Here is a 24960-nt window from a genome sequence, read left to right as displayed (position 1 = left end):
AGTTCGAGTCTTGGTCCGGCACTTTGTTTTAATCTGGCAGGGAGTTTCATATCAGTGCACACTCCGCTGCAGAGTGAAAATCTCATTCTGGATCCTTTAATTATATTGAGCAGTTCATTGATAATGTTATGGAATCGACAGTTCTTCTAACTTTCTTTTACCTATTGATTGTCCTTCTCACTGCCCTTTATGCTTAGCCAATCACCAAGTAAACGAATGACATTATTTTCTTGATTTTGGTGTGACATGTGATTTATTTCTGTAGACAGTTTTTAATTTTTGTCATTAATTCTGTCTTTGGTAAAGAAAACTGTAAACCGAATTTTCGTGCCTGAACAGTCAGGTTTTGTGTTTATATTTTGGCATTTTTCGTTGTTCTGTTATTAACACAACGTCATCTGCAATTTCCAGGCTGTCGACATAAAACTTTTTCTCTTTGCTTTCTTAATTTGATGCCTACCGTGTCGGATTTTATTCGCTGTCTAGTCACCTTCTCCAGTGAGCAGTTGAAACGCGAAGGTGACAGTCCATCCTCAACCTGATGCCAATTCTTACTCCAAATATCACTGATAAATTTGATCGTGCACTGTTACTGAGTTATCCTCACGTAGTTGTGTACTTCCACAGTCTGAGAAGGAATCTTGACGAATCTCGGTTATTCGGTCGACCCAGCGTGGCAATAGGGAGCAAGTATCGTCGAAAGGAGAGCGGCAGCTCCCGTTCCAGCTGTGCGCGAAGAAGACACGGGTAGGCCGCCGGTGACTGCCGCTCGGCGAGGCGAGGCGGTTCGATAAGGCGGCAGACGGGCCGGCACCAGGCGGGCGGGCAGCCCTTTACAAGCGCTCGGCGAATACCTCCCTCTTCTCTCCTCTACTCTCCTCTCTTCTCCGGGCAGGAATCCGCCGGCTCTTTTACGGCGCACCGTCTACGCACTGGAGACGTCTATCTGCGCTCAGCGAGCGGAATATTTCGGCGCGAGCCCGGCATTCCTTCCCAACAATACTGCACCTGTAGGCAGGTGGGGTTGTCGCCGGCGGCGGTTCTCTCCCCTACCACCGCCAAGGGGCTGTGGGCGGAGACATCTGGAGGAAAGTCTTCATAAAAGAAACTCCATTCAGTACAAGCAACTGCCGCAAGATTTATAATTCTCTTATTTGAAAGGACCGAATTACTGGTAATTAATTTCCATCGAAATTGGTAGTCTGAAAGTGACGTACACGTTGGGAAAGATAACACTCGCCTAGAAAGTATTTCATGCACTTAAAGATAGGCAATCCACCTTACATCGTCTGCTCTGGATGTGGATGACGTAAGTCGGTTTGCCTATCTTACAGTGCATGAAATATTCTGTGGGACAGTACTACTTCACCCATCCAGTCTTTATCATGGAAATTAATTTTGCTGGAAAACGTAAAACCCTTATTTCTTGCAAATATTTCAAAGCCTTTGTCAGAAGACCAAAGATATTTAAAAAAAAACACTACAATTTTCATTTGAGGCTATTTTCCTCGGTCGCCTGACCAATGCCTAAGTACGCCCTCGGCTCATTGAACTGAAAAAGTCATTTACAGAGTTTGGGTATCAGCAGCTAACGGAAGGTAATTGCTAGACATTTGAGGTTTAAAGTTCTCTTCCGCATATGCATCAACTGCACAGACGAGTATAAATTTGAGCGCTACGAAGTATTTTTCGATAGCATTTGTCTCGAGTGGAACAGTGTATGGAAGTGAAAGATGGACAATATTCAGCCCTGTGTCGTGACTTTGAAATTCGCGCACGTCAATCTTCTTACCTTACCGAACAGCCGCGGCAGCGCTGCAGTCGCGCTAGTGCTGGCTAGAGGACGCGGCTGGCGGCGTTTGACCGGCAGCTAGCGACCTCTTATGTGCGATGGGACGCTGCGAGATGGAGGGCTAATCTGCCCTGAGCGACAAACAACTCCAGGAGGTCAGCTCCGCAGCCACTGTGGTGCAGCCGAGAAGCATGTGACGCTCAGCCATTGGTCAGCGCTGTAGGCGGCCTAGATTCTGCGGCAGACGAGGCTGTTGCTGGACGTTGTACAGCGGACCAGGAGACGACAACTGGAGCCTCTCTTAGTGGCCGCTATGAGACCGGAAGGCAACACTGGCGGCAGAGCCAGGCTGTCGCGGCTTGTTTTCGACTAGGAGTGGCAGGCCTAGTTGTCGCAGTAGGCCACACAGAGAGCTCAGACAGTCGGTCGGCAACCGACAGCCGAGGAGATTAAATGCGAGCTGGTGGGCCGTGGAGACGGGGTGCTGAAATCACAAACGGTCGACATGTGGCGTGGTAGAGCGATGTCGGCTCAGCAGGCCTTGGGGAGGTCCGTGTCTTCAGAGGATGGTTGTCGTAGGAAGGTTAGGAGAGAAGTGATTTAGTTGCTACACGAGGGAGCAGCGCTAGTGGTGTGCATTAGTGAGTTCGTCAGCTCGTGAAAGCCAGAGTTGTGCGAGCCAGGTACAGTATATACCGAGTGCTCTGTAACGGTTGGGCCGTATGTACAATATGCCATGTTTAAAATTTGCTTGCCTTACCTCCTGGAGACGTGTGTCTCTAGACGACCTCTGTGATATTTTGTACTGGATTACTACGCTGGGAGCCAGCCGGGGTGGCCTAGCGGTTCTAGGCGCTACAGTCTGTAACCGCGCGGCCGCTACGGTCGCAGGTTCGAATCCTGCCTCGGGCATGGATGTGCGTGATGTCCTTAGGTTAGTTAGGTTTAAGTAGTTCTAAGTTCTAGAGGACTGATGACCTCAGAAGTTAAGTCCCGTAGTCATCTGAGCCATTTGAACCATTGCGAACTACGCTGGGGGAATGATTAATGTATAGTGGGTGTAACAGGTATAAGAGCAGATATTTCTAATGGGGACTGAGGATCGTGTACTGAACAACATTAGATCAGTATTTACGTCACCTGCAAACAAATAATTCCATCGAGCACAAGTTGGATGTTTTTAGATTTGGTAGAACCTCCACGTATGCTGGGCACGAACGAGCCATTCATGTTTATTTTCCCCTGGGCAGTATGTCAGGTGTTAAAGAGTTGATGTGTGGACGCAAGATGGTTAGTCTACACCGGAAGGCGTAGTTCACTCAGTGGTGCAAATGAGACCATGCGGAAAACATCACGTGGTAAAGTTTGACATTTTTGTCTGAAGACTCTTAGATACAGAGAAAAAAAGTACACTTTGATGTATGCACAACATGTTATGGTCAGATGAATTGTCCAGTTACTGTGCAACGGAGTCCGTCCGTCAAGGAAGCCTCACTTTAATGCTGCTTTCGCTATGACCCAGGCCTTATTGGCTGCACTCTAATTCTAGCGAGCTCAGACCACTTGGGGAGCAGAGGTTCCCTTCCCTGTATATATATAAACCGAGGGAGAGACGGCTAAAATTGTGTCGACGCTCAAAAACAATGGAAGAAGCACGGATTACAAGAAAAGTTTTAATTACGTTAGTAAATTGAAGAAAACTGTAGAAGGGATGGAAGCAGTGAAGAAAGATGCAAACAAAACAGGTGTCACAGGAGAAGTGACAGGAATCGCTTCAGGCTACGGACAGAAAACGAAACCTATGAAGAAAACAAGCCAAAACTTCGACCAAGGAGAGTGTGGACAGGTGATCAGAGGCGAGCGGTTGGAGAGGAAATGAAGAGCTAATGGGAAGAAAGAAACAAAAGAAAACATCGTGAGTCTTAAGTCGTATGCGGTCGATTGCTGGCCTAATTCATATATAATGAGCAGTTGGTGGTGGGTGGACTGGTTAGTAAAGACAGACGTAAATTTTATTGTACATAAATGAATGCCCTACTGCAAAGTATGAGACCTATTGGTTGATTTTTATTGTTTATATTATTTTATTCTTAATGTGAGATAATTCTAACTCTGTGCTTAATAGTGATTTTGTGGGTCAAAAGGTCGAGCATTTTGGTTTATAAACTGAAATTGCTGTCGACCCCTTTTGGCGTCATTTGCGGCAGTATTTTATACTTATTTGTTCTCTGGTTGTACTGTGAGAAAGTTTTATTTATTTGTGTCATTCCCAATCTCAATTCCTCAACAATTATAGCTGGCCAAAATACTTGAAACGTCTTTCGTAACTTTTCCATTTCTGTAATTTGTCGCTATAATTTATCGAATCAATAGTTGTGTTTAACAGGTGTGGTTTTTGCTGAAATTGTTGGTAGTATTTTAAATAATGAAATTTTATTAACAATAATTCGTCAAAATATCCACGGCTGTGCTGCCGGTCTATAGTGTCCAACGGGCACAATATTTCGGCGATCATACATGTCGCCATCATCAGGTGAACCGACGGACTGAGCTCCTGTGAACGTGCCGGCACGGAGATCCGTACGCTATGGCTGCTCAGAGGGAACTGGTTTCGGTCGCGGCGGCGGCCGATTTAAATACCCTCCGCCCGCGGCGCGCTCCCTCCGCCGTCCGCGCCCCGCGCCACGGTCGCGCGGTGGAACAGATTGTGACGGCGTCTGAGATGACGGCAGTGTGATGGCTCTGTCCGCCGTGGTCTTCACAACTACACGTTTGCTCGATTTACTCTTGATTAACCCAATCGCTGGTTCCCAAGCCTTGCTAAGATTATAGCCACAGTCACGGTTTATGAGGTCGTCATTGGTGCGAATTTTGATGGCCTCTCTAACAACGCTGTCCCAGTATCTCGACGTCTGTACCAGAATCCTCGTGCGGTCATACTCCATGGCGTGATTTTCCGACAAGCAATGTTCAGCGACCGCCGACTTGCTCGGACACATCAGTCGAGTGTGCCTCTGGTGTTCACGGCATCGGTCCTCGACGGTACGCATCGTCTGACCAATATGCGACTTGCCACATTGACACGGAATCTGGTACACGCCGGCCTTCCTCAAACCGAGGTCATCTTTGGCGCTCCCCACCAGTGCACAAGTTTTATTTGGAGGACAAAACACAGTTCCGACCCGGTGTTTCTTCAGAATGCGGGCGATTTTCCCCGAGAGTGCGCCTGTGTATGGAATAAATACAGTGCCTACCTCCTCCCTCGTGACTTCATCCATCTCAACAGGTTGTGCTGCAGTGGTTGGGCGGAGAGCACGTTGAATCTGCCACTCTGAGTACCCATTTCTTCGAAATACAGTTCTCAGATGTTCCAATTCCTGGGGTAGACTCTCTGCGTCAGAGATAGTGCGCGCTCTATGTACTAGAGTTTTAAGTACACCATTCCTCTGTGAAGGGTGGTGGCAGCTGTCTGCGTGCAAATACAGATCAGTGTGCGTTGTCTTCCGATACACCCCATGACCTAGGGTGCCGTCAGCCCTTCTCTTGACCAAGACGTCAAGGAAAGGTAATTTACCCTCCGTTTCAGTCTCCATAGTGAATTTGATGTTGGGGTGTATAGAGTCTAGATGTGCAAGGAAATCAAGGAGTTTATCGATACCATGTGGCCAGATGACGAACGTATCGTCCACGTAACGGAAAAAGCAAGTAGATTTCCATACGGATGACGACAGGGCTTCCTCCTCGAAGTTCTCCATGTACAAATTCGCTACCACCGGTGAGAGTGGGCTACCCATGGCGACTCCCTCCGTTTGTTCGTAGTATTCTCCATTAAAAAGAAAATACGTGGAAGTCAAGACATGCCTAAAAAGTTCAGTGGTCTTCTCGTCAAACTTCTGACTAATCAATTCTAATGACTCTCGCAGGGGTACCCTCGTAAACAAGGAAACGACGCAAAACTCACCATGATATCTGACTCATCCAACCTGAAGCTATCAAGGCGTTTAACAAAATCCACGGAATTACGGATGTGATGAGGGCATTTACCCACATAAGGACTTAATATTCCCGTCAGGCATTTGGCCAACAAATATGTAGGTGCCCTGATGTTGCTGACAATGGGGCGTAATGGTACCCCCTCTTTGTGAACCGTCGGGAGTCCATATAGTCTAGGCGGTACCGGACCTTGGGGTAACAATTTCTTAGCGTCACCCTCCGCTAAATCTGCGTCCTTGAGAAGCGCCCTCGTCTTGTTCTCCACCTTCTTTGTAGGGTCAACGCTGATCTTCCGGTACGAATCGTCATTTAGCAGGCTCTGCATCTTATCAGTGTAGTCCTTACGGGAGACAACAACTGTAGCATTGCCTTTGTCAGCCGGTAAGACAACAATATCAGAGCGCTCCCTCAGATCATGAATGGCCGCCCTCTCTTTACTGCTGATATTTGACTTCATCGGCTTGGATTTCGTCAACGCACGACACGTTTCACGACGTATTTCCTCGGCTGATTCTGGCGGAAGTCGAGCTGCAACCTGTTCAACAGCACAAACAATTCCTTCACAGAGGAATGGTGTACTTAAAACTCTAGTACATAGGGCGCGCGCTATCTCTGACGCAGAGAGTATACACCAGGAATTGGAACATCTGAGAACTGTATTTCGAAGAAATGGGTACTCAGAGTGGCAGATTCAACGTGCTCTCCGCCCAACCACTGCAGCACAACCTGTTGAGATGGATGAAGTCACGAGGGAGGAGGTAGGCACTGCATTTATTCCATACACAGGCGCACTCTCGGGGAAAATCGCCCGCATTCTGAAGAAACACCGGGTCGGAACTGTGTTTTGTCCTCCAAATAAAACTTGTGCACTGGTGGGGAGCGCCAAAGATGACCTCGGTTTGAGGAAGGCTGGCGTGTACCAGATTCCGTGTCAATGTGGCAAGTCGCATATTGGTCAGACGATGCGTACCGTCGAGGACCGATGCCGTGAACACCAGAGGCACACTCGACTGATGTGTCCGAGCAAGTCGGCGGTCGCTGAAAATTGCTTGTCGGAAAATCACGCCATGGAGTATGACCGCACGAGGATTCTGGTACAGACGTCGAGATACTGGGACAGCGTTGTTAGAGAGGCCATCAAAATTCGCACCAATGACGACCTCATAAACCGTGACTGTGGCTATAATCTTAGCAAGGCTTGGGAACCAGCGATTGGGTTAATCAAGAGTAAATCGAGCGAACGTATAGTTGTGACGACCACGGCGGACAGAGCCATCACACCGACGTCATCTCAGACGCCGTCGCAATCTGTTCCACCGCGCGACCGTGGCGCGGGGCGCGGACGGCGGAGGGAGCGCGCCGCGGGCGGAGGGTATTTAAGTTGGCCGCCGCCGCGACCGAACCCAGTTCCCTCTGAGCAGCCATAGCGTACGGATCTCCGTGCCGGCACGTTCACAGGAGCTCAGTCCGTCGGTTCACCTGATGATGGCGACATGTATGATCGCCGAAATATTATGCCCGTTGGACACTATAGACCGGCAGCACACCCGTGGATATTTTGACTATCAAATACGCCGGGAGAAACTCAAGAATCACAATAATAATTCGGTTTACTTATTCACAATTGTGATAAAAATGTTTTAATTGTCTGTAGTATTTATTAAATGCATACTGTGGCGTCACCTAGACAAGACAGCGTGTGCGAACGCAAATCTGTTGATGTGAATGGGGGTTTGAGGGAAACAGAAAATAAACTGTGTAAGTACTGAGTGATATGAGAAAAGGGTAGACTGATGAAGCCGAAACGAAGAATCATGGAAGATAACATCTCTCACCTGTTCTGGAATTTGGAGTGACATGTATGAGAATTCGTTAGAATAAAGCTCTAAGGTGTAACTGACTTGACTTTCTCTACATCACACGCAAGAGCAGCTCCGGCTCACATCATTATAGCTGTTGGCGGAGAAATGCTGCTGCCTCTGTCTGCAGTTACTCATGATAAGGAGCACCTCTACGAGGCCACGAGAAGGCCAGAAGCGTCAGATGAATTGTCCAGTTACTGTACGACGGCGTCCGTCCGTCAAGGACGCCTCACTTTACTGCTGCTTTCGCTATGAGCTAGACCTTATTGGATGGACTCTAATTCTAGCGAGCTCAGACAACTTGGGGAGCAGAGGTCCCCTTCCCAGGACTATGTTTAACTTAATCAACCAGTGAAATTTTCCTAACACGTTCCTCAGAAGAAAGTTGTCCCTGCCCTTCCTGTCTCTTTGTTCAATCAACAAGGCATCTTCCTTCCGCACTACTGTTCTGTCAGTAACTCTGGGAAAAAGTTCCTTATGAACCAACATCCATCGCTCTTACAGTCTTAAACAAAGTTTTGTGCAAGAGCTGCACATCCAGTGGCAACCCGTTATTGTCAAGGACTCGGGGCTTTCTTTAACACTCTCGGTACTGCTTTTTGATGTTCATCCAAAGAGTCGTTTCTATATTCGGCAGACAATAGTGCTTTCTGCTAAGGTTTCTCCATGCTTCATCTCATGAACGTTTTCGCAAGTGGTCCCAATAGAAAGCTCTTGTTTTTTGAATTCGTCCGACGGCGCAACAGGGAGTTTGAGAAGGTCTTCCCAGCTCTTAGGCGTTGCGTGAGCACTACTCAAGGTGGTCTCTTCATAGGAACACATGGAGCGCTCGGGCTTCCCGGCGTTTCTTTCACTAGATGTGTCATCCAGTTTGGTTCCAGAGCATTTTCTTACTGCCCAGTTGCATGAACATCCATTTTTATGCTACTGCAAGTAACGATCAATCATAGATTTGAGATGAATTAATCCTGCTAGTCGATGGTGCAGTGCATTTACATGTTTTGTTGGTCCATTCTGAAAAACTGTCCCGTAACGAGACAAGCCTATGCATGAACAACTCCAGTGAGAAATCCCACTGTATCCAAATTCTCAACTAAACATTTATTTTGGATACGACGCTGCAGAAGATTGCTAAAGTTAGATGGGTAGATTGAGTAACTAATGAGTAGGTACTGAAACGAATTGGGCAGAAATGAAATTTAACGCACTACTTGACTAAACAAGAGGTTGCTTGATAGGACGCACTCTGGGGCACTACATAATAGTTAATTTGGTAACAGGTGGTTTACTGCGTAAAGGTGATCAATGTCTGTCTACAGAAACGAAGTTGAAGCAGGCGTAGTTGCAGTAGCTATGCAGTCTTTGACGGAGTAGACTAAAGTGGAGACAACAATCAAAAATGTTCATTTGTGTGTGAAATCTTATGGGACTGAACTGCTAAGGTCATCAGTCCCTAAGCTTACACACGACTTAACCTAAATTATCTTAAGGACAAACGCACACACCCATGCCCGAGGGAGGACTCGAACCTCCGCCGGGAGACATCAGTCAAACCAGTCATCAGACCGAAGACCACAACGAAAAAACTAACAGATTTTGTAAAGCTGAGGTGGAGCAGTATTTATGACAATCCCTTGCAGGGTACCGAGTTTAACTAGAGTGGCCGCTACAAACTTATTTCACACTACGACACAATGTCTAGATGTCGGTAGCGACTATGTCGAGAAATAGTGCAAGATGTGTAGTTCATCACACCAAAGTGCATTTGTTTCTGGTAATTAAGTTTCCATGTGAAAAACAATGACGACCCTTCTTTTCAGAACGCCGCCCACACTTTTAAATACAAATAAATACAGAGCCTCGTTTTAAGAAAAGAAGCCGCCATAGCAGACACAAATTTTAATTGTCACCATGAATCATTAAGTGCGACCGTGGATTTCACCGTTAAATGAAAAAAAAAAAATTGTCTGAATGATGGAAAACTTCGCGGATGCCTTTACTATGGAAGTCCATATTTTGTATGTTATGGGAAAGTTTCACCGCGAAAATCACCTCACCGTAATTCTTAAAACGCCTACCATGCAACGGTTCCCTCATGCGGTGGCAGCGGGGCGAGTGTCCGCCTCGAGAGCTGGCCGGTCAGCGTGACAGAATGCCATGCAAAGGGGCCCGGGTTCGATTCCCGGGTGGGTCGGGGACATTCTCCGCTCAGGGACTGGGTGTTGTGTTGTCTTCATCATCATCTCATCCGCATCGACACGCAAGTCGCCGAAGTGGCATCAACTAAAAAGACTTGCACCAGGTGACCGTTGTACCCGACGGGACGCCCTCGCCACACGACATTTCATTTCAGTGGAGCAAGTCTCTGGGTGCTATGTCGCAAGAATATGGGAACTGAGGCGGAATTTGATAGCCAAAGGAACCCGGATGTCTACCTGTGTACTACGCTGGAGGTTTAGTAAAGGCTTAGCGAAGGAGAAAAAACCACCCGCCTCACTCCACCCCACCCATGGACAGCTTCCTGCGGCACTTCGATATGACAGTCTCCTGCAACCTCATCAGCAGAATTCGGTGCTGTGCTGCAGTAACAGTTTGCCGCTTATGAGCAGTATCACTTAGCACCACGACAAGGCGCATAAGAAAACCACTCAGCGTCCCCTTGCCCCATGACTGGTGGGTCTTCAACTTTTTTCGGTGTGATTTTTGAATGCATGTAAGTACTCATAGAATCTAGCGGGCGGCCACTTTTTCCCTGTTCAAAATGTCAGCCAACACGTTGAGAACTGCCCCACGATTAATTTCCACTCTTTCTCTGTAATCTCCATTATGATACCCTGGTCTTCAAGCACCAGTGCCTGTACTTCTCCTGCCACCACCAGCTACTCAAAAAAAAAAAAAAAAAAAAAAAAAAAAAAAAAAAAAAAAATTGTTTGCCCCTTCCTTCTCCGTCATTGAGACCTGTTTGACTGGAAGCATCTGCGCCACCTAACGACGACCTATCCACTGTGGCGTATGTCGTGCAGTCTTGTAGCTCACCTCAGCCGACTCAGTGTGGACTGATGCAGCGTCTTTCCCCTTCGGACACAGAAAATATTGCCACACGATACACGATTTATCAACGAGCTGCGTAATTTTTGTTTTGTCTCCCCTAGCGTCACGCTAAGCTAGCGTGGCGCGCGGATATCAGTCTATTACCAGGACGACAGGCATGTACAAAAATTGATTATATAACATTAGTTTTTCATGTCATAACGGCACCTCTGAATGTGCGTGTGGGGAACAAGGCACGCTAGAACATATGTGGGACCTCTAGAAAGTAATTTTCGTCATTATTTTTCACACAGAAGCCTTAGTGCTAAAAACAAATACACCATGGCATCATCCACTACGAACCTCGCACTGTTTTTCGACATACTCACCACCAACGATGACACATTTGTCGTAGGGTGCAGTCAGTTTGAAGAAACCACTCTGGTAAAAGTCAGTGCCATGTTACGCATGGGACTGTAGCACAGCCTGCTCTAGCTCGACAGTTTCGAAGTAACATCCCGAGAGTGAGGCCTTCAATGCAGTGAACAGGTGAATGTCGGATGGGGGCATCATCGGAGCTGAAAGCCGGGTGATCAAAACTCTCCCATCCGACGTGACGAATTTGATCTGCGACGCTTGCTGTAGGTAGTTTTACGCTGCCGTCGGAGAGCACAACACTTCCACTCTATACCCTTGGTGTCGCAAAATCGCACCTTTCGTGACCCAGAACGCTGTGGCCATACCCCTTCCTGTGGAGGGTGACACTGAGTATTTTCCTCACCTGTTAAAGGCGTCACTGAGGCGGCCTTGCATTCAGCGGTACAGTGGCGCACTCGCGTCTAGTAGCCTGTGGTGGTTCTGAAAAGAAATCCTTTTTCCTCTCGTGCGTACTGCGTCAGGTGATCCGGGCTCATTCCCATTTTTGCACTCATATGATCCAGGGTCAGGTTTCTCGGCTCCCATCTTGCAGACACCTTTCGGTAACCCAAAACTTCATGGAGCATATCGGACGCCACGTGTGACACCTTTATGCGACTGTCCGCTAACGACATTTTCTCTAGTAATGTTTTATTTATTCGTGGGTGTACAAGGACTCACACTTCGACCTTCCTCCTCCTGCCTTCCCCTCTAAGCATGCAACACAAGCGACAACCGTTTGACGACACATGACCTCCTCACCTCACACTAACTTTCTGTAGTACACTTGCCCCAGGTGCCCATTCGTACCGGACAGTAGCTCGCACTTCCATTGGCGACCACATCGTCAGTACACGTCCATCTACCATCATGATGTGTCCTCGAAGAACCGCAGACACGCCGGTCTCCTGCTACTTTCCCAGCACTGTAAGCATGCGTCATTCCTCCTCCGCTGACGGCCCTTCCGTCGTTGAACCAAGAACTGGTGTGTACCCATACAGCGTCTGTTTGTGCCACTCAGTGTACCATCTTCTCTTTAAAAAACGGTGACGAAACATTTTCGGAACATCCCTAGTATGTGAATATTACCTCCAATCACGGAGGCTACTGTGCCGCCTAAGCGTATGCCCGTTTAATAGTTTTTCTCTCTTGATCCACATGATTGAAGGGCCAAGACAAAATTCGCTAGAAACTTTAACTCAGCGCAATAAAAGCCATAACTTCAGCCATAAAATTAGCATTAAGAAGTATTCTGCCGCTTCGGGCGTCGCTAACAAAACATTTAAACACAAAATGTTGTCCCAAGGAGCAAATTACTATCGTAATTTGCCATGGTGATTTAAAAATTGCAAGCTGCCGGAGGTTACTGAAAATAAAATGCATACACTTCCACATACTTAATTTGATAAAAAAGTGTCGATAACTGTGTTCGAACTCAATCTATTCTTCAATAACTTTATAAGTAGTGCGCCGCCTAGAAAGAAATTTCTGATAGACTTAAAAAAAAAAGTTAAAGGAAGTATGCAATAGTCCTGGTGCAGTCCAGAATGCACGTTATAAGCAACTTACTATTATAGTGTCATAATTGTCTCGCTTTTTCTGGAACAATAGCTAGTGGTGTAAGGCACGCCTCTTGGACTACTGTTTCTCACATCCATCTCATGCATCATTAGTTTCTCTGATACTGCATACCCCGGAACTCGTAGCTGGGTAGACGCTCTGAAGTTCTTGGCAGTGGTGTGCATGAAAGAATAATTTTCAGCATTATTTATAAAAGGGTGTTTTTCACCACTTTTTCCTATTGCTCAGCGACTGTTTAAAAATCGTAATCCTACCTTTTCAGAATGAAATATTTACTCTGCAGTGGAGTGTGCGCTGACGTGAAACCTCCTGGTAGATTGAAACTGTATGCCGGACCGAGACTCGAACTCGAGACCTTTGCATTCCGCGGGCAAGTGCTCTACCACGAGCTACCCAAGTACGAGTGACGACCCGTCCTCAAAGCTTTCACTCTCCCACTACCTCGTCTCCCACCTTCTGAACTTCACAGGAGAGCTGCTGTGGAGTTTGGAAGGTAGGAGACGAGGTCCTGCACACAGTTTTAATCTGTCAAGAAGTTTGATCCTTCTTTTTGTACATGCGTACGTTGATGTATCTCAACAACAATACACTTCAGTAGCGATACGTGCACTTCTTTTACACAAGCTGAAATGTTCCACTCAGTTAGGTCTGCCCCATATTGTACATGTAAATGTAATCATTTCGAGAAACTTCCTGGTAGAATAGAACTGGGTGCCGGTGCGGGACCTTTTCATTTCGGGGGCAGCTTCTTCTTTCTTCTTGTAGACAAAGTAAATGGGTCATCTGGAACAAGGGTCCCATACATAACTTTAGAAAATAATCATGTACTCTCTGCTTTACACCAAGTCTCCCAAGCCAAAATATTAGCATCAGAGAAAGCTTCAAGGCCACCATAGTCTGCAAGATTGCCCCAAACAACAGCCAAGGTCAGCCATGTACTGCCTCCAAAAACAACTTTTATATCACAGGTGAACTCCATTCGTAATCCTCGAAAACATTAGGGCCACCCATAACCTGTTGCTCATTAAACTGTCCACTCAAACCAGTGTCTATTGCTGTCAGTGTCTTATACACTGGAACACTCCGCCGCCAGCGACGACGATACGCTCCTCGCAAAGGCATTGCTGCGGCACGTTAACACGAAGTGAACGTAGCAAACAAACAGCCAGTGAGACCCAGAGCTAAGCTTACGCACTACACGACGTTCGCAGAGTGAATGACGGTCCGTCCTGCAGCGCAGTGCTTTTAAAGGTAAGCCACTTCCGCTGAGAGGACGGGTCGTGAGTCGTGCTTGGGTAGCTCAGATGGTAGAGCATTTGCCCGAGAAGGGCAAAGGTCCCGAGTTCGAGTCTCGGTCCAGCACACAGTTTCAATCTGCCTGGAAGTTTCATATTGTGGTGTCACCGCCAGACACCACACTTGCTAGGTGGTAGCCTTTAAATCGGCCGCGGTCCCTTAGTATACGTCGGACCCGCGTGTCGCCACTATCAGAGATTGCAGACCGAGCGCCGCCACACGGCAGGTCTAGTCTAGAGAGACTCCCTAACACTCGCCCCAATTGTACAGCCGACTTTGCTAGCGATGGTTCACTGACTAAATACGCTCTCATTTGCAGAGACGACAGTTTAGCATAGCCTTCAGCTACGTCATTTGCCACGACCTAGCAAGGCGCCATATTCATTTACTATTGATATTGATATTGTGAATCATGTACCGTCAAGGGCGAAGTTCATCATTAATGGATTAAAGTTAAGTATCAAAGTAACTAGTCCGGTTTCCGAATTCTAATTCCTTGTCATGTTCCAGACCTCACGTCAGTATAGTCCTACCCTCCTCACGCCATCCTGCGTGAGCTAAAACGCGTGCATTTCGGCCTCCTGTAGTAACACGGTGTTGGCTCTTCTGCCAACTACAACACATATCAGCGGACACTCTGCTGCAGAGTGAAAATCTCATTCTGGTAACATCCCCCAGGCTGTGGCAAGCCATGTCTCCGCAATATCCTTTCTTTCAGAAGTACCAGTTCTGCAAGGTTCGCAGGAGAACTTCTGTAAAGTTTGGAAGGTAGGAGACGAGGTACTGGCAGAACTAAAGCTATGAGGACGGGCCGTCAGTCGCGCTTGGGTAGCTCAGATGGTAGAGCACTTGCCCGCGAAAGGCAAAGGTCCCGAGTTCGAGTCTCGGACCGGCACACAGTTTTAATCTCCACAGGAAGTTTCATATCAGCGCACACTACGCTGCGGAGTGAAAATCTCATTGTGTAATCGTTTCATGTTCTCCGTATGCAATGTGGCAACAATAAATCTTGAGTGAATTGGAAACCTCTAAAAGAGTGTCCGTCAACGTGTATTAGTCCCCTTCCGCTTCCGTTCGCACCTGGTTCGATTTTTACAGTTTGTGTGTGCAGCCAGGATCAGGAAGGTGTGACTTTAGGCTCTCAATATAATCGAGGCCGTCACAGACTGGACTTTTACATTACCTCTCGCAATTTCCGTAGTGTTTATATCGACGTTAGTATTGTAGTATAAAGTTACCGTCGACTCGCAGGTCTTCTGATCAGGAAGCAACGACCTCGCCTGGAAGATTTAGTATTCTCCGTTCGCCAGAGAGTTACGTTATTTAAGGAAATAGCAAGTGTTCAGACACATGTGAAGCGTCAACCACGATCTGCAACAATACAGTATGTTGGAACTAAGTGAACTAAGCAGTTATAGTCCTCTGACAGTAGTGGGACAAATGGTTTAAATGGCTCTGAGCACTATGGGACTAAACTTCTGAGGTCATCAGTCCCCTAGAACTTAGAACTAATTAATCCTAACTAAGCTAAGGACATCACACACATCCATGCCCGAGGCAGGATTCGAACCTGCGACCGCTGCGGTCAAATTTATTCAAAATGGTGGCGATGACGTCATCCAAGATGGCGGCATGTAGACTTGGCAACAGAGCATGACGTCATCCAAGATGGCGGATTCTGGCGGGAAAATAGGCCAATTGTGCTATGTCCACTAACGCAACCCTCCAGAAAAATGGCGGGAAGATCAAATTTTGGCGGGAAAATAGGCCAATTGGGCTATGTCCACTAACGTAACCTCAAGAAAAAATGGAGGGAAGTTTGAATTATGGCGGGAAAGTAGACCAATTGTGCTATGTCCACTAACCTAAGCCTCCGGAAGAAAAAATGGCGGGAAGTTTGAATTCCAACAGGGTAATGCATGCAAAAACTGTACTTGTGTTTATTATTATTGATTATTATTCATTATCATTTATTAACAATTATTATCATTTATTATCATTCATTATCATTTATGTTATAGGCCTACCTCCACTAACATAGGAAATCGCGCCAAGGTCAATTATTTATTATTATTTGTTCAATACGCCTGATTTTGACGGCAAGAAAGCCATTTCCGTTACAACCATAATAAAAAATCGGTCACAAGTTCAAATTCCAACACGATAATCGGTCACACATACTAAATAGGCCACCTCATCGCACTAAGTTTGAATTTTTTCGCGGTCCAGTGCCGTAGTGTTGCGTGTTATAGCTGCGCGCTGCGCGGAGGCGAGGTGGCGCTCGGCGGCTGCGACGGAGCGCACAGTGTCGGGTGGCGCTGATCGACAGCCGGCCTGCCGCCACGCCACGCCACTGCGCTGCGCTGTCCCCCGGCCGGGGCCGCCTGTTTTAATAAAACGCGCGCGCTGTCAGCGGCCCGTCCCCGCCGCTCCGGCTCGGCCCCGCCCACCCCAGCGAGCGCTGCCGCGGACATCGCCCCCGCGACTGAAGCATTCATGGCGCCCACGCGCCGCGTCCAGCTGTTGGCAGCAGCAAGGCACGCCGGGACATCAGCGGCGCTGCTCGTCTGTCCGCGTTCAGTCTTCGGCGAGGTACCTGCCAGTCGTAGCCGATGTGGTTGCTGTTGTTGTCAGACCGGGGAAGCTCTTCACGCTACGTCACGCGAAAGTCGTTTGATTGCTGCATTCACTCGAACCTGCTTACAGTCGTCAATCCTCGGTCATCCTCTACAGCAGGGGTCTCCAAAATTTTTAGTGCGCGGGCCACATTGACTCCTCCACGAAGTCATAAGGGCCAAGACTTACCTAGTGGGATTAAAGCACCCTAGCACTCCATGATCGCGTTAATATAAGGCTACAGGAAAGATGAAATCGCAAAAATCTAAGGTTGTGGGAATAGCTAGCGCTGAAACGAACTACGGTTTTTATTTAATTACATAGTTTTGATTGGTGGAAGTACCTGACCGAAATTCTGGCATATTTTATTCTGGCGAATTTCACCGACAAAAAAGTATGTCACTGCACATTCTGTATGTATTTTACAACGTAATCAAAAGAATGTGAAACCCCACTTAAGAAGCATCTTCCCTAATGATTGATTACTAAGGCTAGTCGCCGAAGTGGCGTCCATTTGAAAGACTTGCACCAGACTCGTGAGTAGAATAAAATGCAAAGACTTTTTTTACTTAAAATGTTTTCGCCAAACTGTTAACCGTTCTTTTTTTTTCACTATCGCACGGAGAATGGTCTGTCTGTTTACTGTGGATAGCCATAAGTTTAACCATGACCTTCCGCTTTCTAAAGCTAGAGCTCCGACAATGTCGCGGTGTACTGGTCGCCATAGGCCTCGAAACTCAATTGTTGCCAGTATAGTTACCACCGCAATATTTGGCGGGTCGGATACCGGGGATGACCGGCCAGCTAACGCGGGCCGGTTTGCGGGTCCTCGCGGACCGGTCTCGGCCCGCGGGCCGTAGTTTGGAGACCCATGTCTACAGTTTTACCAACATGCAGGATAATCATACAGTCCACTCCACACGTCAAATGTCTGGCTAACCACGTCTTCGTAGCGCAGACGTGCAGAAAGAGAGTCAGTGCTGTTCAGAAAGGTAACCCTAAGGGAGGTGGAAGCATACCGACACCACTGGCGTGGTCAGCTTCACTAGTTTGAAAAAGTTTTCGATGGTTCTGAGCCACAGTCATACAGTAATTTTGAAGGAATACACCCAGCGCCATTTGACTATACAGGGTCGTCCATTGATAGTGACCGGGCCAAATATCTCGCGAAATAAGCGTCAACCGAAAAAACTACAAAGACGTAAACTTGTCTAGCTTGAAGGGGGAAACCTGATGGCGCTATGGTAGGCCCGCTGTATGGCGCTGCCATAGGTCAAACGGATATCAAATGTGATTTTTTTAAATAGAAACCCACACTTTTTGTTACATATTCGTGTAGTACGTAAAGAAATATGAATGTTTCAGTTGGACCATTTTTTTTGCTTTGTGATAGATGGCGCTGTAATAGTCACAAAAGTATAAGTACGTGATATCACGTAACACTCCGCCAGTGCGGACGGTATTTGCTTCGTGATACATTACCCGTGTTAAAATGGACAGTTTACCTATTGCGGAAAAACGTCGATATAGTGTTCATGTATGGCTATTGTGATCAAAATGCCCTACGGGCGTGTGCTACGTATACTGCTCGGTATCCTGGACGACATCATCCAAGTGTCCCGACCGTTCGCCGAATAGTTACGTTATTTAAGGAAATGAGAAGTGTTCAGCCGTATGTGAATCGTCAACAACGACCTGCAACAAATGATGATGCTCAACTAGGTGTTTTAGCTGCTGTCGCGGCTAATCCGCTCATCAGTAGCAGACAAATTGCGCGAGAATCGGGAATCTCAAAAGTGTCGGTGTTGAGAATGCTACATCAACATCGATTGCACCCGCCCCTTATTTCTATGCACCAGGAATTGCATGGCGACGACTTTGAACGTCGTGTACAGTTCTGCCACTGGGCACAAGAGAAATTACGGGACGATGACAGATTTATTGCACGCGCTCTATTTAGCGACGAAGCGTCATTCACCAACAGCGGTAACATGAACCAGCAGAAGATACACTATTAGGCAACGGAAATTCCACGATGGCTGCGACAAGTGGGACATCAGCGACCTTGGCTGGTTAATATATGGAGTGACACTATCTCAGGAAGGATAATTGGCCCCCATTTTATCGATGGCAATCTAAATGGTGCTATGTATGCTGATTTCCTACGTAATGCTCTGCCGATGTTACTACAAGATGTTTCACTGCATGACAGAATGGCGATGTACTTCCAGCATGATGGATGTGCGGCCAATAGCTCGCGTGCCGCTGAAGCGGCATTGAATAGCCATATTTCATAACAGGTTTAATGGTCGTCGAAGCACCATGCCATGGCCCGTAAGTTCACTGGCTCTGACAATTTCTTTCTATGGGGAAAGTTGAAGGATATTTGCTATCGTGATCCACCGACAACGCCTGAAAACGTGCGTCAGCGCAATGTCAATGCATGTGCGAACATTATGGAAGGCGAACTACTCGCTTTTGAGAGGAATGTCGTTACACGTATTGCCAAATGCTTTGAGGTTGACGGACATCATTTTGAGTATTTATTGCATTAATGTGGTATTTACAGGTAATCACGCTGTAACAGCATGCGTTCTCAGAAATGAAATGTTCACAAAGGTACATGTATCACGTTGGAACAACCGAAATAAAATGTTCAAACGTACCTACCTTCTGTATTTTTATTTAAAAAACCTATCTGTTACCAACTGTTCGTCTAAAATTGTGAGCCATATGTTTGTGACTATTACAGCTCCATTTATCACAAAGCGAAAAAAGTGGTCCAACTAAAACATTCATACTTTACGTTCTACACGAATTTGTAATAAAAATAGGGGTTCCTATTTGAAAAAAACGCTGTTGATATCCGTTTGACCTATGGCAGCGCCATCTAGCGGGCCAACCATAGTGCCATCTGGTTTCCCCCCTCAAGCTAGACGTTTCGTTCTTTGTAGTTTTTTCGCTTGACGATTATTTCGCGAGATATTTAGCCCGGTCACGATCAATAGACCGCCCTGGATATTCATGTGTATTTCTTGTGTAGAGGCTACATTTCGACTTCCATGCCACTATCGAGTACAACGCTAAAAGAAAGAATATGAAAATACTAACAAACAAAGTAAAAAAATTGAAAAATAATACAGTTTAAAAATTATAGGATACAAACTGCAATATCCCGCAACTTTATAACAGCTACAGTTTTTTACGTTTTTTAAATTTTTCAGTTTTTTCCGTTGTGTCTTACTCTTTGCTCTTCTAGGATTGTACACGGTAATGCCGTGAAAGCTGAAATCTAGACTGTACACAGGACATATACAGAAACATGCATTCAGGTGGGTATTCCTTCAACTTAATGGCAAAGAGTGATATTCAGAAGAATGGGAAAGAAAACAGAGGATGTGTCAGATGATGATCGGTTTGTAAAGGTTGTTTTTTAATTACTGCTACATATATCCTGAGAGAGTCACGGTGGAAAAATAGTCAAAATGGCTTCAAATGATCTGTTTGGCTCTAGTAAAGGTACAGGCGCCAGAGACCCAGTTCTGACGTTGCGGTTGATAACGGAGGCAAGACTAATTAAAATACAAGAAACGCGCACCTTATCAAATGGTGCAGCATGTTCGAAATTCTGAGAGAAACTGGAGTAAAATGTATGGAGAGATGGGTAATATACAAAAAGTACAAGAGCTGCGAGGTAATAATAAGAGAGGAAGACCAAGAAAGAAATGCTCGGATTAAAAAGGGTGTAAGATGGGGATGTAATCTTTCTTCCCTGCTGTTTGATCTACATTGTTCATTCTATACATCAAAGAATCAATGACGTAAATAAAGGAAAGGATGAAGAGTGGAATTAAAATTCAATGTGAAAGGATATCAGTAATAAGATTCGCTGATGACATTGCTATCCTCAGCGAGAGCGAAGAAGAATTACATGATCTGCTGAATCGAATGAACAATCTAATGAGCAAAGAATGTGGACTGAGAGTAAATCGAAGAAAGATGAAAGTAATGAGTGCTATCAGAATGAGAACAATGAGAAACGTAACATCAGGATTGTCGCTCACGAAGTAGGTGAAGTTAGGGAATTCTGCTACCTAGGCAGCAAAATAACCCAATAAGGACGGATCAAGGAGGGCATAAAAAGCAGACTATCACTGACAAAAATAGGTAGTCCTGCCCAAGAGAAATCTACTACCATTAAGAGGAGACAATGGCAGTCTTGCATTGATATTTTTGTAAATCCATATCTTTGCCATTTTTTGTTCAATCTCACTGAAATTTTGCACACTTATGTATAGAGGTCTAACACGATTTTTAAAAACAATTCAGAATTTTTAATAACCATCTAATGCAGTGAGATAATTTTGAGTTTTTATTGCATTATTATTTTAAGGTACACTTTTTCATAATTTCGAGGCAAATTTGGCAAATTTTTTTAATAGTAAATAGTAAAATAATCTACACTAATAGGTGTACAATTAAGTGCAGCAACTTTTTGGTAAATTAATGCTATTATTTTCTGTGATATTTTGGATTCGAACATTTTTTACAAGCAAACTTTTCAATATATTATCAACCACAAAACTGTGAATAACATCTCGATTACAATTTTGTTCCACTTAAATACTGCTTCAAAGTAAAAGAATAGGTGTGCCAAATTTAATGGCAAAAAAAAAAAAAATCTATCATACCCTAGCTAAAACTGCCCATATCCATATTCAATTTCTTCCTCATCATCCTCTACAGCTCTTTTAGCTTCTCTGCTCCTTTGCCTAGCAATGTTTTGTATGTTCTGGACTAAGTTCTCTGCCTTCGCGATTCTTTGCTTATCGATGATCTGCAGTATCTGCTCAGTGAAGACTCCAGGTGTAAAGCCAAACTTGCTGAGGATGTGAAGTCTTGCCACATTCCCATCATTAAACACTACTGCAGCTTCCAAAGCAGAAATGTTCACCACCAAATTGGAAACAAACACAGTCTTTGAACATCTTTTCCTAATAAGAGCATTGAAACTTTCATTTGGGTTCTGTGTTTTCCCATGCAGGCATTTTTCTAGCAGTTCTGGTGAAGCCAGTGCTCTAAAAGTTGGTTTAATGGCCATTGGAAACTCATAAGGAAGGTTATTTTTATGGGTATGAGCTTCCCCACTTCCCTTACTTTTCAAAAATTTGCACCATTCATTAGAACAGAGGCCATGTTGAGGTGTAGTGTCTGTCGACAAGTAACGAAACCAAATGGCCCATACTGCTTTCTTCATACTGTCCAAGCTTGTGAGGTTACTTCTAATTGCAGCACCATAATAGACTTGTAGGCTGTCAATTCTCTTCTTTGTTTGTTTTTACCTCCCAGTGGCTTCCCATCCTCTAGTAGCTTGCCTTTATTGTCTGCAACAAGCCTTTGGAGTCGTCCACCCATCCTCTTCTGAATATGGCCTAATCACTCCAGTTTCTCAATAGTGCAATCTTTTCCATAGGGCTGACTTTCAACTACATTATTGAAAGCACTAGAGTCTCCATCTCCTAAATACTTTTCGTATCTTACTCTATACTTTTGCAAAGATCTACAGACAATGAATTTCATATCTGCAGCTTCCATCTCACCACTGGAGCCTGCATAATTTCTGCTACAAATAGCTTTATGGGCTTTTTGCCATTCTGTTTGTTTACCTGCATCAATGTATTTCTAGTCCAAGGAACATGCAGAACAATATTTACACATCACCTGTAAGTCTAATACTTTTCCAATGTCGACACTAATGATTGTTGAAACTTCGTGCAGCGAAGTACGCACCCTCTTCATCCAGGAACTGTCACAGGAGACTGCTATATCGTTGCTATTAGTTGCTTCACAATTTTCTTGAATTGCCCCTGGGACTTCCATTTTCATGCCCTCTTGACTTACTTCTGCAGCTGCATTGAGGAGAGCAGTATTCATTGTAGAAAATCTTAGGCGAGTACCAGGCATGTTCATAAAACCACATAAAAGGTTTCCACCATCTCTATACGTCTTAGTCCATAAGCAAATCTCATATTGGGTTCATAGATTCTATTACTGATCTTTGATGTCTTGAGTGGTCTGTCAGCATCACAGTTTTGACACAAAATGTGCATTGTGCAAACTAAACCTTCTCTCTTTCCATCATCAACCATATCCACATTTCCTCCACAACCAGAGCACTTGCAGGCTTTTCTAAGTGCTTCTCCCACCATTTCCAGATCAAAAATTCTGAAACCTGTATTTCTGTCATGATTTATTTTTATTTTAGATGCACTTAGAGACAAGCTAATCATTGCAACTGCAGACCTGGCCCTAACCTCAATGTCAAGCCTTTCGCTTTATATTGGAAATATGGGACTTACTATATTTTTTAAATACTTTACCAGACCTAGGCATTGTAAAAAGGGATCAAGAGATTCAACCCCGCACAAAGAATGGCACAATAAATCAAGCGTCACTCGAATTCCATTGAACAGCACAAAACTTGTTTACAACACTCCACAGCCTTCTATACAACACTGATTGAACCAGAAAATGGCTCCGCAGCCTTCTTTGCAACACTGCTGTTATGTGTACAAAAAATCACAGCCTCCTAAAGCGATATTTTCTAGGTTCACAGGCCAAATTCTGCAATAAAATTTTTCCTGGATTTGGTACATTGAAAAGCGGGCTTGGAGAATTGCACTGCTTAAGGTTTTAATTTTTTTATACCATTTGTAGTTCGAATTTCAAGGGAAAAAATTGGGATAATAATCTCAATTATATTTACTATGAAATAAGCAAATGAAAATAATTTGTAAATTTTTCATTATTTCTGCCACCGTCTCCCCTTAAAAAGAGAACTTAATCTGAGGAAAGTTTGGAGCACAGCATTGTATGGTAGTGAAACATGGACCGTGGGAAAACCGGAACAGAAGTGAATCGAAGCATTTGAGGAGTGGTGCATGTTGAAAATAAGGTGGACTGACAAGGCAATGAATGAGGAGGTTCTGAGCAGAATGGAAGAACTAAGGAGTATACGGAAAACGGTGACAAGAAGAAGGTACAGGATGGTAGAACATCTGTTAAGACATCAGAGGATAACTTCCATGATACTAGAGGGAGCTGTAGAGGGTAAAAAGTGTAAACAAAGACAGGGGCTGTAATAAATCCAGAAAATAATTGAGAACGTAGTCTGCAAATGCTACTGTGAGGTGAGGAGGGTGGAGAGGAAGGCCTTTTGGTAGATGCCATCACGCCGAAGAAGAAACAGACTGCATGTAGTGGTGGGATTGATCTCAAAGGATAGGAGCATAATTATGATGTCTTGTAGAATGACGAGATCTCCCGGAGAATGCCACGGAAAGAGTCCCCAACTACAACGCGCCCTCCTTTTTTGCTTTCACACGTTTCACGCCGTATATGCCAACGGCCATGTGTCCGACAGGACATTAAAGGTGATCCATATGAAATGGCCATTTGTCACCTCTTAATGGACGTCCAGTTCCAGTATTGCCTTGCAAATACCAGCCTGTCGCCGATGAACAGCATGGGTGCACGAACCAACCGCTCGCTGCTGAAGCCCATACGCAACAATGTTCGCTGAACCTTTGTTGAGGAGACACTTTTGGTAGCCCCTTGGTTCACCTGGGTGATCAACTGCTCAACATTTGCCTATCTATTCGCCATTACACATCTCTGCAGCCGTTGTTCACGTCTTTTGTCTACGGCCGGCAGGGCACCACAACTGCCTCGGCGCTAGTATTGAATAGCGCCATTTTGTCATGGACGGTATGCTATAACCACGGTTACAGGTGTCATTTTGGAAATGTTTCTATCCTTGACCCGAAAGCTGATGATGATGCCTTCCTGGATGTCAGATGAATCGATCCGTTTCCGCATCACGACAAAGACTGCACTGTACTCCACGTCCCCCTCCCCTCCCCCCCCCCCCCCCCCCCCCCCCCCCCCGCGGCATCCACTCACGCCGACACGCTCTATACAATCTCCTTTGTTATTGCTGCCACCGGCCGTGTGTGATTGGTTATTGCACATTCACGTGAACATATGCGGCAGCACCTTTAACGTGAATGGACCGTGCACTATGTATATAGGGCATGAAAAATAAGAAGAAATCGAAAAAATAATGACTGTTGAAAGGACTAACTCAACATGTAAAAAAGTCAAAACAGACTTCGACGAAATTAAAAGCAATAGTAGTAACATTAAGAACGCAATGAGTATTCCACGGTCAAATGCAGAGGAGAGGGTGGTTAGATGGTAAGAGTACACTGAAGGAACCTATGCGAGGAGAGACTTGTTTGGTGATGTTATAGAAAGAGGAATAAGAGTTGATATGGGACAGATTGGGGCTCCAGCATTGGAATCCGAATCCGA

Source organism: Schistocerca serialis, chromosome 5, assembly GCF_023864345.2.
Source record: "Schistocerca serialis cubense isolate TAMUIC-IGC-003099 chromosome 5, iqSchSeri2.2, whole genome shotgun sequence".
NCBI classification, from domain to species: Eukaryota; Metazoa; Arthropoda; class Insecta; order Orthoptera; family Acrididae; genus Schistocerca; species Schistocerca serialis.
Note: the sequence above shows the minus strand (reverse complement) of the source record.